Below are 12,082 nucleotides of genomic sequence, written 5' to 3'. Positions count from 1 at the left end.
GCTGCCTGCAGATCAAAATGTAGAACTCTCAGCTCCTCCACCACCATGTCTGCTTGCATGCTGCCATGTTTCCCACCATGATAACAATGAACCAAACCTCTGAAACTATAATCCAGCCCAAATTAAGTGTTTTCCTTTATAAGAGTTACCATGGTCATGGTGTCCCGTCACAGCAATGCAACCCTAACTAAGACACCAAGATATTTGTGCTACGAAGTAGCATCAAGTTTAAACATCTTGCTCAAAATTCTACTTTTAACTTAGAAATCTGAGATTTTTAAAATGAAAATATTAAAAATATCACTAAGATTTTTAGGATAAAGAAAACATTGACACCGACCTCCCCTCTTTTGTAACTAGATATTACTAGGAAAATGTGTCCTGCTAAGCTGGGTGCACCAGTCGGCAGCTCATCAAAAATGCTTCATTCTTGTTGTTGAATGGAAGAATGAGTTAAAAAGAGAATCTATCTTTTAAAATACTTATCAGGCACTATAGTTTACATTTTAAGAACTCTCTGTCTGGAGCCATACTCAATTTTTAATTGGGATGTTTATTTTCTTTTTTATGTGTTCATTAATTTTATTCAGTAAAGCTGAAAATTATATATACCTTAAATGGCTATCAAGAACCACATGCTTGTACCCACAAAATAATGTCTTGTACCTACAAAAGGTATTTCTGCACACTATGAAATAGCACACGTGATTTGTGACTCTCAAACTCATCACTTTGATAGGAGAACCTAGGCGGGTGGTCACGTGTTGTTTGGTTGTTTCCGTTGCTCATCAACCCACAGTGGCTGTACGGGGATGGGCGATGGGGTCCAGATAAAGAAAGCACTTGGCTTACCAACACAGGTGACAGTGATGTCTTTTATCCTGTTACAGGGTGTGACTATGACTAACACAACTCACAAGACTGATGAAAAATCTGTAATTGAAGTGGATTCAAGTTTGTTTATATTATTTATATATAAAGTGATTGGCATAGCTAGAATTTCTCTTTACAGTTGCATACTCTCCCAGAAAGAAAACAAAGAAGAATCCAATAATCAATAATAAGGCTAAAGGAGTGTAGGCTGAAGAAACATCAACAGAAAACAGCATGGAAATAGTGATGTCTTAGTAGGTTTCCTCTCTTCTCCCAAAATAATCCTAGACCTTTTTTGTTTTTCAAAAACCACTCTTCAAGAAGAAATTGAATGTTAAAGTACGTAAGATCACTAAACAAGGCATTAGCATTATGAAGTAGTTTTACATGTTTAGGCTAAAAAAAAGTAGCTGAGATATGCTAAAGTAATTGGAAATTTTAACTGTGAAATATTTCTAAATGATATATTCTTAATGTTACAGATTATTTGGAGCTGTTTATCCCAAGACGCCTGTCTTATTTGTATATTGACTCCCCTTATTAAAATGTAAAGTCTGCTGGGCAGTGGTGGCACATGCCTTTAATCCCAGCACTCGGGAGGCAGAGGCAGGTGGATCTCTATGAGTTCGAGGCCAGCCTGGTCTACAAAGAGAATTCCAGGACAGCCAGGGCTACACAGAGAAACCCTGTCTCAAAGAACAACAACAACAACAACAAAAAAGCCAAAATAAAAAAATGTAAAGTCTATGAGTCACAACCTGCCTTATTTGTATATTCACTACCCTTATTAAAATGCAAAGTCTATATATCACAACTTGTTCTTGCTGGATCCATGCAGACTCTCAGAAGTGTGTAAACTCTTTTCTAAAAGTGATCACAAACATTCACTTTAGTAAGGCCTCAGATTGAACACCTCTTACATAGCTCACTTTTCTCTTTCCAGAATCTGAACCCATCATTTTGGCTGCACATTTCACACAGGGGCTGGCGAGGTGGTTCATGTATAAAGGCGCTTGTCCCCAAGCTTGAGGGCGTGAGCTGGGAGGAAAAGATATCCAACTTCTGTAAGTTGTCTTTGATATGTACACATTCTGTCAAGTACACAGACACACACACACACACACACACACACACACACACACACAGAGAGAGAGAGAGAGAGAGAGAGAGAGAGAGAGAGAAATGATTTTACAGTTTATGCTGTTAGTTTTATTAAAATAAGATTTATTTATTATTTATACAGTATTCTGCCTGCATGTATGTCTGCAAGCCAGAAGAGGACGCCAGATCTCATTGTAGATGCTTGTGAGCCACCATGTGGTTGTTGGGAACTGAACTCAGTACCTTTGGAAGAACAGACATGGCCCTTAACCTCTGAGCCATCTCTCCAGCCACTATGCTGTTAGTTTTTAAAAATTTATTGCCATCCATCTTTCTTCCTTTCTCCAAATAATGTGTAACATTAAGAATACAGACCCAGAAAGATGCACATGGTATATACTCACTTATAATTGGACAGTAGCCCAACATGGATGTTCTCTGAGTGTCTTCACTCAGTGGGGCATGGGGACAGATGCTGGGACTTGCTGTTGGGACTCCAGGTGAGAGAGGTATGGGAGAATGGGGAAACAGAAGGACCCAGAGGGCTCAGGAGCCCCAAAAGAAGACCATCGGGGCTAGCGGATCTGGACCCAGGGGGGCCTGGACAAACTACTGTACTAACCAAGGACTATGCATGCAGTAAACCTAGAACCTCTTTTCAGATCTAGCCAATGGACAACACATTCTCCACAGTTGTGTGGAGAGCAGGGACTGACTCTGACATGAACTCTGGTGCCCCCTATTTGACCACTTCCCCTTGATGGGGAGGCCTGGTGGCACTCAGAGGAAGGGGAAGCAGGCTACCAGGAGGAGACCTGATAGGCTCTGATCATATGGTATGGTGGGAGGTGCCCTTTTGTCACAGGTTTAGAGGACAGGAAGAGGGTGAAAGAGGGAGGAGGAAACAGGAAGATACAAGTGAGGGGATAACAATCGGGATGTAACCTGAGTAATAAAATTTAATAAATAAATTAAATAAATAAAAATTTAAACGTTTCTACCGCCCCCAAAAATTCCCACCCCCCCAAAAAAAACCCAAAAACAAAAAAAATAATTCACAGTTAAAATTTCAAATTACTTTAGCATCTCTCAGGTTGTTTGTTTTCTTGGTGTTTAGTTTCGTTAGCCTGCCCTGATAGGTTATCCACACAGCTGGGTAGACTAGGTAGGCAGTGCCAGCTGAACTCAATGAGGTTAGAAGAGGGAGGAGTCTCAAGCTTTGAGGAAAGAGATAAGGAGCTGGAGAGGTGGCAACTAGAAGAGTTGGTGGGGGTGACTATGCTCAAAAATGAATTTGGGATTCTCAAAGAATTAATCAAAAGTGCTCCTGATAGAAAAGAGAAGCCAACTGTGAAACTAATTCAGTCTTGGGACGTTCAGATATAGGCAACCAGAGACCCTCCTTTCAGCAACGATCTCTTTCTTTGCAGTTCTACATAGTAAGCAAACTTATCAGACTAGCAAGCATGGAGGATGGCTGAAACCTAGCTACTTACCAAAGAATCTAAGCTGGGCATGGTGGTGCACAGCTGTCATCCCGGCACTCGGCAGGCAGAGGCAGGAGGATCGCTGTGAGTTTGAGGCCAGCCTGGTCTACAAAGTGAGTTCAGGACAGCCAAGGGGCTACACAGAGAAACCTGTCTTGAAAACAAAACAAAACAAAAAACCATACACATCCCTCTCCCCAAAAAAACAAGAGAGAGAAACAGAAAAACAGAGAGAGAGACAGAGACAGAGAGACAGAGACACAGAGACAGAGGAAGGGAGGGAGGGAGGGAGGGAGAGACTAGTCAGAGTAAAGAAATCACAAGGAAGAAAGCACTGTGGTAAGATCCATCAACCATATTTATTAGTTGATTTTTAAAGGCTGCCTGTGATCTTTAGAACAAAAGATTGCGTTTTATTATGGCAACTGAAAATGCCATTAACTTCACAAGTATTTAATTGTTTCTGGTCTCCAGATTTCAGAATAGCTTTTACTTTCATTAAAAAGTAAAATTTTAAATCATTCTGGGCTGTGCTCCCCCCTCAAAAAAAAAAAAAAATAAAACAAAAACAAAACACATTTCAGCTGTTCACAATAGTGTCCAGAAAAGAGGCAAGGCTGAACCTTGCAGATTACACAGCCAAGGATTTGTGAGACTAAACGGCCTCTGTTTCCCAATCTGTAAGTTTTCAGACAGAAGTATAAAAACCATGCCGAAAGGTGATGGTTGTTTTTCTGAAATCAAATGATTCTTATCAAGTGACAGAAACATACATAATATTAGCTCGAAGAGAAAGAGGGAAAGAAACAGGATGCAGAAGAACACACGGACTCAGCACCTGGACGGTGCAGAGCTAAGTGGGTCTCACCAGCTGGTCATTTCACTGACAGATCAGGAATAAGATGGGCTTTGGTTTTGCTCCCCGACACTAGGTTTTAAACTGGAATTCTGTTTTACCCTAACTCTCAGATGGGCTCTTTAGCTTTTCATTAACTATAGATTTTAGTTTCAAGTCACAGACGACAACTGCACATATACCCAAGGTCTGTTGTGACACAGTGCAGCATGTGCATCTAAAAAGTATTGATCAGACCAGGGTAGTTTGGCATAGGTGTAACTGTATATATTTATCCTCCATGTCAGGACCACTCTAGCCTTTTCAGCTGGCTATTGTGAAATACCCAGTTCATCAACTGCTACCGGACACCTTCTAAGCTGTGAGTCTTGTGCCGTCTACACTAACATTGCCTCCTCATCAAATCCAGCCCAGGGTGTGACAGGGAGGGAGGGAGGGAGGGGAAGACTCTCCTCACGATGCCATCCAGCATTGTTTTTGCTTTGGCTAGTTCTGGGTCGTGGTATGTACCACCCCTGGGTCGGAATATTTAAGAGATGCAGTGATCTCCTACCTGAATTTGCTGCTTATTTATTTACAATGACAGTATCTAGATTTATTCACCCTGCAGCCACTGCCTGGGCTCTCTGCCATCCCTGTGGAAATCCCACCCATGGGTAAATCATGTCTCGGAGTCAGTGAGCCTGTATTGTTACAGCTGTGATACACACCTCGCTTTATCTTCGTCTCCGGCTTATCACACCTGGTTTGCTGTGTACGGAAATCTGGCTCTGCAGGGAACGCCACGATAATTTGAGCTGTTGCCGGAAAGGACCGTGGGTAAAGGCGATAAGATCACCGGGAAGATGCGTGTTGATTTGCTTTGAGGGATGAATCTGATCCCTCCACGCGCGGGCTTAATTGGATTCTAAAGCTGGCGCTTGCTAAAAAGCACAGCTAAGGAAAACTTGGGGATGTGGCATATGCTCTTGTTTCTGTTGCTGATAGATAAAGGAAATAAAATGACTCTATTCTATGCAGTTAAATTGTTTACAAACATATTTCACTATTACGACACAGATGCCAAGGCCACTAAACAGTCACATCAGCAATGCTTCCACAACGTCTAAAGGAAGGGCACTGGCACCATGAAGGATGCCGTGGCAAGAGTGTATGTGGATTTAGGGCTATAAGACTAGGTTTGTGCGATGTTTCTACACTCCCTACTTCAAGACTCCAGCAAACCTACTTAACCAACACGCAAGCCTCCAGCTCTTCTCCGTAATACAAAGATAACACCCACCCTACAAGTTACAGGGACGGTGTGAAGTCCGAACAACACACAACTTTACTGTACTCACACCTTGGCAGGTCTTTGAATTATTTAAGTATTTCTGAAGAAAGCCTTCCTGCACGTGTTTTTTTTTTTTTGTTTTTGTTTTTGTTTTTGTTTTTGTTTTTTTTTTTTTCTATTTAAGGTAATTTTCACCCCACCTAGATTTTCTGCAGTTTCTTACAATAGAATCTGCGGTTTTGTATGCTGGAAAGCTATGAATGAATTTAGGTAAACCTGACGCTACCTTCCTTTCTGTGTCGATAGCAACTGAACTGTCTGCACATGCATAGTGACGTGGTTTCCAGATTCTGTGCTTTGCTATTAATATTATTGGGGTTTTGGCCCTTTAAAAAAAAAAATATATATATATAGTTGGGCTGAGTGAAGAAAATAGCTCTTAGCTCTTTGATTACTGTGTTGTTGTTGTTTTGGTTTCTTGGTTTTTTGAGATAGGGTTTCTCTGGGTAGCCCTGGCTGTCCTGGAACTCGTTTTATAATCCAGGCTGGCCTTGAACTCACAGACATCCACCCACCTCTGCCTCTCAAGTGCTGGTGTTAAAGGCATGTGCCACCACCACCACCCAGCTTGATTACTGTTTTTAAGACATGGAAAACATAAACCCCGATGCCTATCTTAATACGTGATGTGTGTTTGGGTGGAGAACAAGTCTATGCAAGAAGTAAGATGAGGCAGAAGGATTTTGAAACAGGTTCTTTAAAATATGATATTCTTAGTAGTCTCCATGCCCTCGTTCTTGACTCTGCTGACTAAACAGGCGTGTGCTCCGTAACTCCTGCCCAATACCATGCAGAGCATACGGTAGAAACACTCTCATGTTTGTCCCACGTTGAGGACAAGGTGAAACACGTTTCTCTCTCTCTCTCTCTCTCTCTCTCTCTCTCTCTCTCTCTCTCTCTCTCTCTCTCTCTCTCTCTCTCTCTCTCTCTCTCTCTTTCTCTCTCTCTCTCCAAGATTTCTCTGTTGTAGTCTTGGCTGTCCTGGACTCATTTTGTAGACCAGGCTGGCTTCGAACTCACAGGGATCCACCTGCCTCTGCCTCCCGAGTGCTGGGATTAAAGGTGTGCGCCACCTCGCCCGGCTGAAACATGTTTCTACCTAGAGCTGCTACAATATGCATGGGTGCTGAGGAACACATGAGACCGCCAAGAATGACCACGTGTGGATTTCCTCGGACAACCTTACAAGAAGGAAACGTACCTCGGGTTCACAGTAGCTATGGAGGACCTAGAGGTTGAAGGAAAACAGAAAGAACGATTCTTGTTTGGGAAATATTTTACTCCACCTCCCCAACCCAGGGTACAAAAGAAGAACCTAGATTTACCATGAGAGTCACTACACAGGCAGCAACGCTAAGCAGCTGCTGCCGGGGGCGGGGTTTAGGGGGGCGTGGGAGGATGATGCTCTCACTTCCTGCTCTTGCACCATCGCTGCAGGCCCCCGTGCATTTGTGGAAGGAGCAGCCGCAGGGAGTTCCTCAGAGACATAAACTTAGCAATCAAATGACAACGGGCAAAGAACGTGAACGGAGACTTCAGACAGACACTCCCATATACCATGCGAACGGCCTTTAAGCACATGAGAATGTGCCACAACACTAAACATTTGACGGTTCATTAGACGTGGGAGAGTGCGCAAAAGTCAGCTGGTAAAGTTTCAGGTCAGCAGATTCCAGATGTGTACTTGGAACATATACCAGAATTTAAAATGAACAGCACACAAATATGTAACGCGTGCATATCTCAACGACTTCTCTCACAGATCTCATAACTCTAACGTTCAGAATTACACCCATAGTGTTATTTATTATAGCATTGGGTACTGTTTGTAAGAGCAAAAGCCTGCAAGTAGGTTAAACATCTGACAAGAGTAGCATACTTAAATAAACTAAAAGCTTATCCAGCGTAATATTATGCGAGTCACTAAATAAGTCTTTGTGTCAACCCAGACCGCTGTAACAAAATACGCTTGGCCAGGGGTTTAGGCAGGATTCAACAAATACTTATTTATTACAACTTAGAGGCTGGCATCAGCATCAGCTAGAAGCATGGTGGGATTCCAATGGCAGCCCTCCTCTTGGCTTGTGACTGGCTGGTTCCTAGACTGGCCCCACTACATGGAGAGAGAAACATCTGTCGTCTCTTCTTTAGCAAGAGAGTAACATAAAATGGGCTTGGTGGTGCATGCCTTTAACTAATCTCAGCCCTTGGGAGGCTGAGGCAGGAGAATTTCTGTGAGCTCCAGTCCAGCCTGGTTTACATAGAGCATTCTAGGACACACAGAGCTACATAATAGAGAGACCTTGTCTCAAAAAGATTAAAAAAAAAAAGAAAGAAAGAAAAAGGCCCATAAAGGGAATCCACCTTTATGATTTCATTTAGTTTGAATTACCTTGCAAAGACCATGATACTGTATAACCTTATCACATTTGAATATGAGGTAATCAATAAAAATAGAGCAGGGGCACCATGGACAGTCAGCCCACAAGAGAAAGGTACCAGTAGGGACTTACTTCTAAGATATTTTATTAAAATAAATAAATCATATGCAGGGCTTCTTCTCTGGGGTCTGCGATTTCCCATCGACCATGTTACCGTACAAGGCATGAATTGTCTCCTGTGGAGGAGATCGAATCTAACCAAGAAAGGGGTTGGTTATCCTCCTAAACAGTCTTGCCACTACTGCACCAGTGGACACCTCTTGCATGGCAGGGTGGTGTTGTATGTCTCTTCCGGGGTCCGGCACCAGATAAGACCACTGGTTTCTTTTCTTCTCAAACAGCCTGCATAGAACTATGAAAGCTAGTCATCTGGGAGGGTGTCCTGGTCAGTTCAAGGTTGATTTCTCTGTGTCCTGCATCCTTCTACGATAGATGAAAGGGGAAGATATAGGGGAGATGTCTTCTTAAAATCTGTTTATGGTTTTATTACTAATATTACTAACCCTTTTCCTCTGGCATACATTTCAACTTGCTAAGATTTTATTTCTGTGATAACATGAATTTCATCATTTTATTTTTATGCTCCCAACATTTTGAGTGATGGTTCGTGCAGAGGAGGTTATCAATAAATGTTGAGGTGTGTGTGTGTGTGTGTGTGTGTGTGTGTGTGTGTGTGTGATGTTTATATGCCAAGAGGTTTTAGAAAGTCGTGGAGAAAATGTTAGGCTAGTTTTCCCATGGGAAGATCAGGAAGGAAACTCACCTTCTAGTTTCAGGCTGAGAAATGCACTGGGTTGGATAGCGTGCCTGGCGCTGGTATGAGCCACACACAAGGACACACAGCCACGCCCTTTCAGGAACATCATGCAGCCTCAGTGGCTTTCACTTTTACATCTGTTTAAGAAATCAACACCCAGCACTAAGACTTGTTCTCTTACATTGAAAAAACTTTCCAGAAGCCATTTTCAGCTCCAAGCTCCTCTGCTATGTGTGCTCCACTGTGAGGGGCTAGAGCTGCTTACCCTCCATCCTCAAATCTCTTCTTCCAAGTGGACTCCATCTCATTCCACTCATGAATATGGAAGAATCTCGTCACCAGAGGAATGCTGGATGCCACGAGAAAGGTTTACTTTTTTGTCTTTCCTGTCAGAGAATCTCCAATCAGGAGCCCACAGTTGGCCAAAGTTGTCCTCCGGTTTCAATCCTACCAACCTTCCCAGGAACAGCCAAGCTAAGGGCCTGTCACTTCTGTCATGGTCACCTCGGCATGTTGCTTCCCGTGGGGCTGCTCATCCTGAGTCCAGTCCATTCCTTGCATTCTCTAGGTCTGCAGGTGCTAGTCCCTCCCCGCTCTAGGTCTGCAGGTGCTAGTCCCTCCCCGCTCTAGGTCTGCAGGTGCTAGTCCCTCCCCGCTCTAGGTCTGCAGGTGCTAGTTCCTCCCCGCTCTAGGTCTGCAGGTGCTAGTCCCTCCCCACTCTAGGTCTGCAGGTGCTAGTCCCTCCCCGCTCTAGGTCTGCAGGTGCTAGTCCCTCCCCGCTCTAGGTCTGCAGGTGCTAGTTCCTCCCTGCTCTAGGTCTGCAGGTGCTAGTCCCTCCCTGCTCTAGGTCTGCAGGTGCTAGTCCCTCCCTGCTGTCCTGGATCTTGTGGTTTCTTCAGCAGCTTGTTTCATCCTCCCAGCGCCTGTATAGCTGGCACCCTGTACTTAGGGACTGTAGGTCTTCTCTGCTGCCTAAACTGAAGCAGTATGTGCTATCGGCCCCTCTTCTGGTTCTGCGTTCTTTCCTTGGGTGATCTTTCTCTAAGCCCACATCAGTACTAAAGATACATATATGGTTTTCGTTTCCCTCCCCATCTTAAAGGCTAATTGACACCTCAGATTTATCAGGTCCCCAAAGGAGCTCCTCACACACCAAATATTGCTCTATCAGAATTCCCCATCTCGGGAGATGCCATTGCTGTCCATAGATATCTTCAACCCAAATGTCTAGAACCATCCTTGTTTGCTATCCTTTCCTGAAAATCCCCAGGCAATGTCAGTATGTCATGAACTGTACCCTCATCTGTTTTTCTCCATCTCTTCTGCCGCTACCCTTTTCCAGATCGCTCTTTCTTCCCGTCTTCTATCATCAGCCTCTCAGCTCTCACCTTCCTGGGGTGTTCCTAAACCATAACCACCTTTTAAAAGCACAAATAACAACAAGAATGTGAATTTATAATAACAGCAGAACAGGATCTGGTCCTTGCTGTCAACTCCAGCCTCATCTCTTACCATATTCTACTAGTCCCACTGTGCTCTAGACCAACGCCCTCCATTTTTGGTTATCTGTCTTTTCCACTTGTTGCCCAGTTCTACCGGGGCAGGGCTCCTGCTCCTCACTGTTACAGCCTTAGGATTCCCAGCACCCCCAGCAGTCTCTGTTCCTTTAATGTCCTTTAATATCTGTTGACTAGAGGCAAGAGAGACGGCTCAGAGGTTAAGAACACTGACTGCCCTTCCAAAGGTTCTAAGTTCAATTCCCATCAATCACATGATGGCTCACAACCACCTGTAATGAGATCTGGTGCCCTCTTCTGGCCTTCAGGAGTACATGCAAACAAATACCCTGTATACATAATAAATACCTGTTGACTACATTGATGGGCAAATGTATTCACTCTGTCGTCCTTAGATTAGGAACACCTTACCATCTACAATAGATGAAAGGGGATGGAGCTGCCTACAGCAATAGATTTGTCCTCTATTTAATTCCCTTTCCTCTCATACTGCCCTAGGAATTTCCTTGAGGAATAAAAGCCTAGAGGATCAAAACTTGCTGACAAAGCTGTTTTCCTTTGAATAAATAAGGCACGTAAATCACAAAGGTCAAAGATGAAGATGCTTCAGAATCTATATGGTTCTTAGAGCAATGAGATTCGTGGCCTTTAAAAAAATATGTAGAATAAGACGAAACAAATGTTTTCAGTAGATGCTCAGGTGCTCTTTTCTAAAAATAACACACTTAACCACAAATCAATGTTTAAAGCCAGATGGCTAATGAGGACCAGTCAGGAAACTCCTATAATTCACAGTAATGAGTATGGTAATGAGCTCCCATTATAAACCCAACAGCTTCATGACACACTGTATCTATTTCAAATAATAGTGATTTGACTATTTCATATTTTTTCAAAGCTCCAGAGTTAATTTACTGGGAAAATACTAGAAAACGTGACTGATGGATGGGTTATCATACTTGAAAAATCACTAGAAGGTGACCTAAATTTTATTAACAAGTCCTGGTTAAATATCAGATGTCATTAGGAATTAAAAAAAATACATGTATTCAAACAAAGCTGGGCAGTCATGGCACATGCCTTTAATCTCAAGCACTAGGGAAGCAGAGGCAGGTAGATCTCTATGAGTTCTAAGCCAGCCTAGTCTACAGAGTGAGCTCCAGGACAGCCAAGGCTACACAGAGAAACCCTGTCTCAAAACAAAACATCAAACCCAAATAAAGACTAAGCTCTTTAGAAACATGAAAGAGGTCCTGTTACTGTGCCTGACAGAAGAGATTTTCCTTCAGCTCTTCGGTGTCTTTGCTTTTCACATAGCAGTGTAGGAGAGGTCACGCTCCGTTCAACACGATGCTTTGGGGACTTTTTCACTATACAAAATGCCAGGGATTAAATTTTATTTTTAACATCAAAAGCAAATATTTAGTTTTGCCCTGAAAATCTACATGTCTTGGATAAATTGTCTGAAAAGGTGCTGCCAGCCATCCAACATGATACGGGCAGGAGGACAGACCAGCAAGTGCGACATCATAGATGCTCTCTGCCATTAAGGGGGTTTCACTCATACCACCTGATTACAGGGTGTTGCTGACATTTCTAGAGTATGCAGCACCTCAAAACAGATGCTGAGACTCACAGGCAAACATCGGGCGATGTGGGGGCGGGGGCGGGGAGAAAAGGACATGGAGCCAACCAACCAGGACCCAGAGGGGCCTGC

Source organism: Acomys russatus, chromosome 12, assembly GCF_903995435.1.
Source record: "Acomys russatus chromosome 12, mAcoRus1.1, whole genome shotgun sequence".
NCBI lineage: Eukaryota > Metazoa > Chordata > Mammalia > Rodentia > Muridae > Acomys > Acomys russatus.
This window is presented reverse-complemented; position numbering follows the sequence as displayed.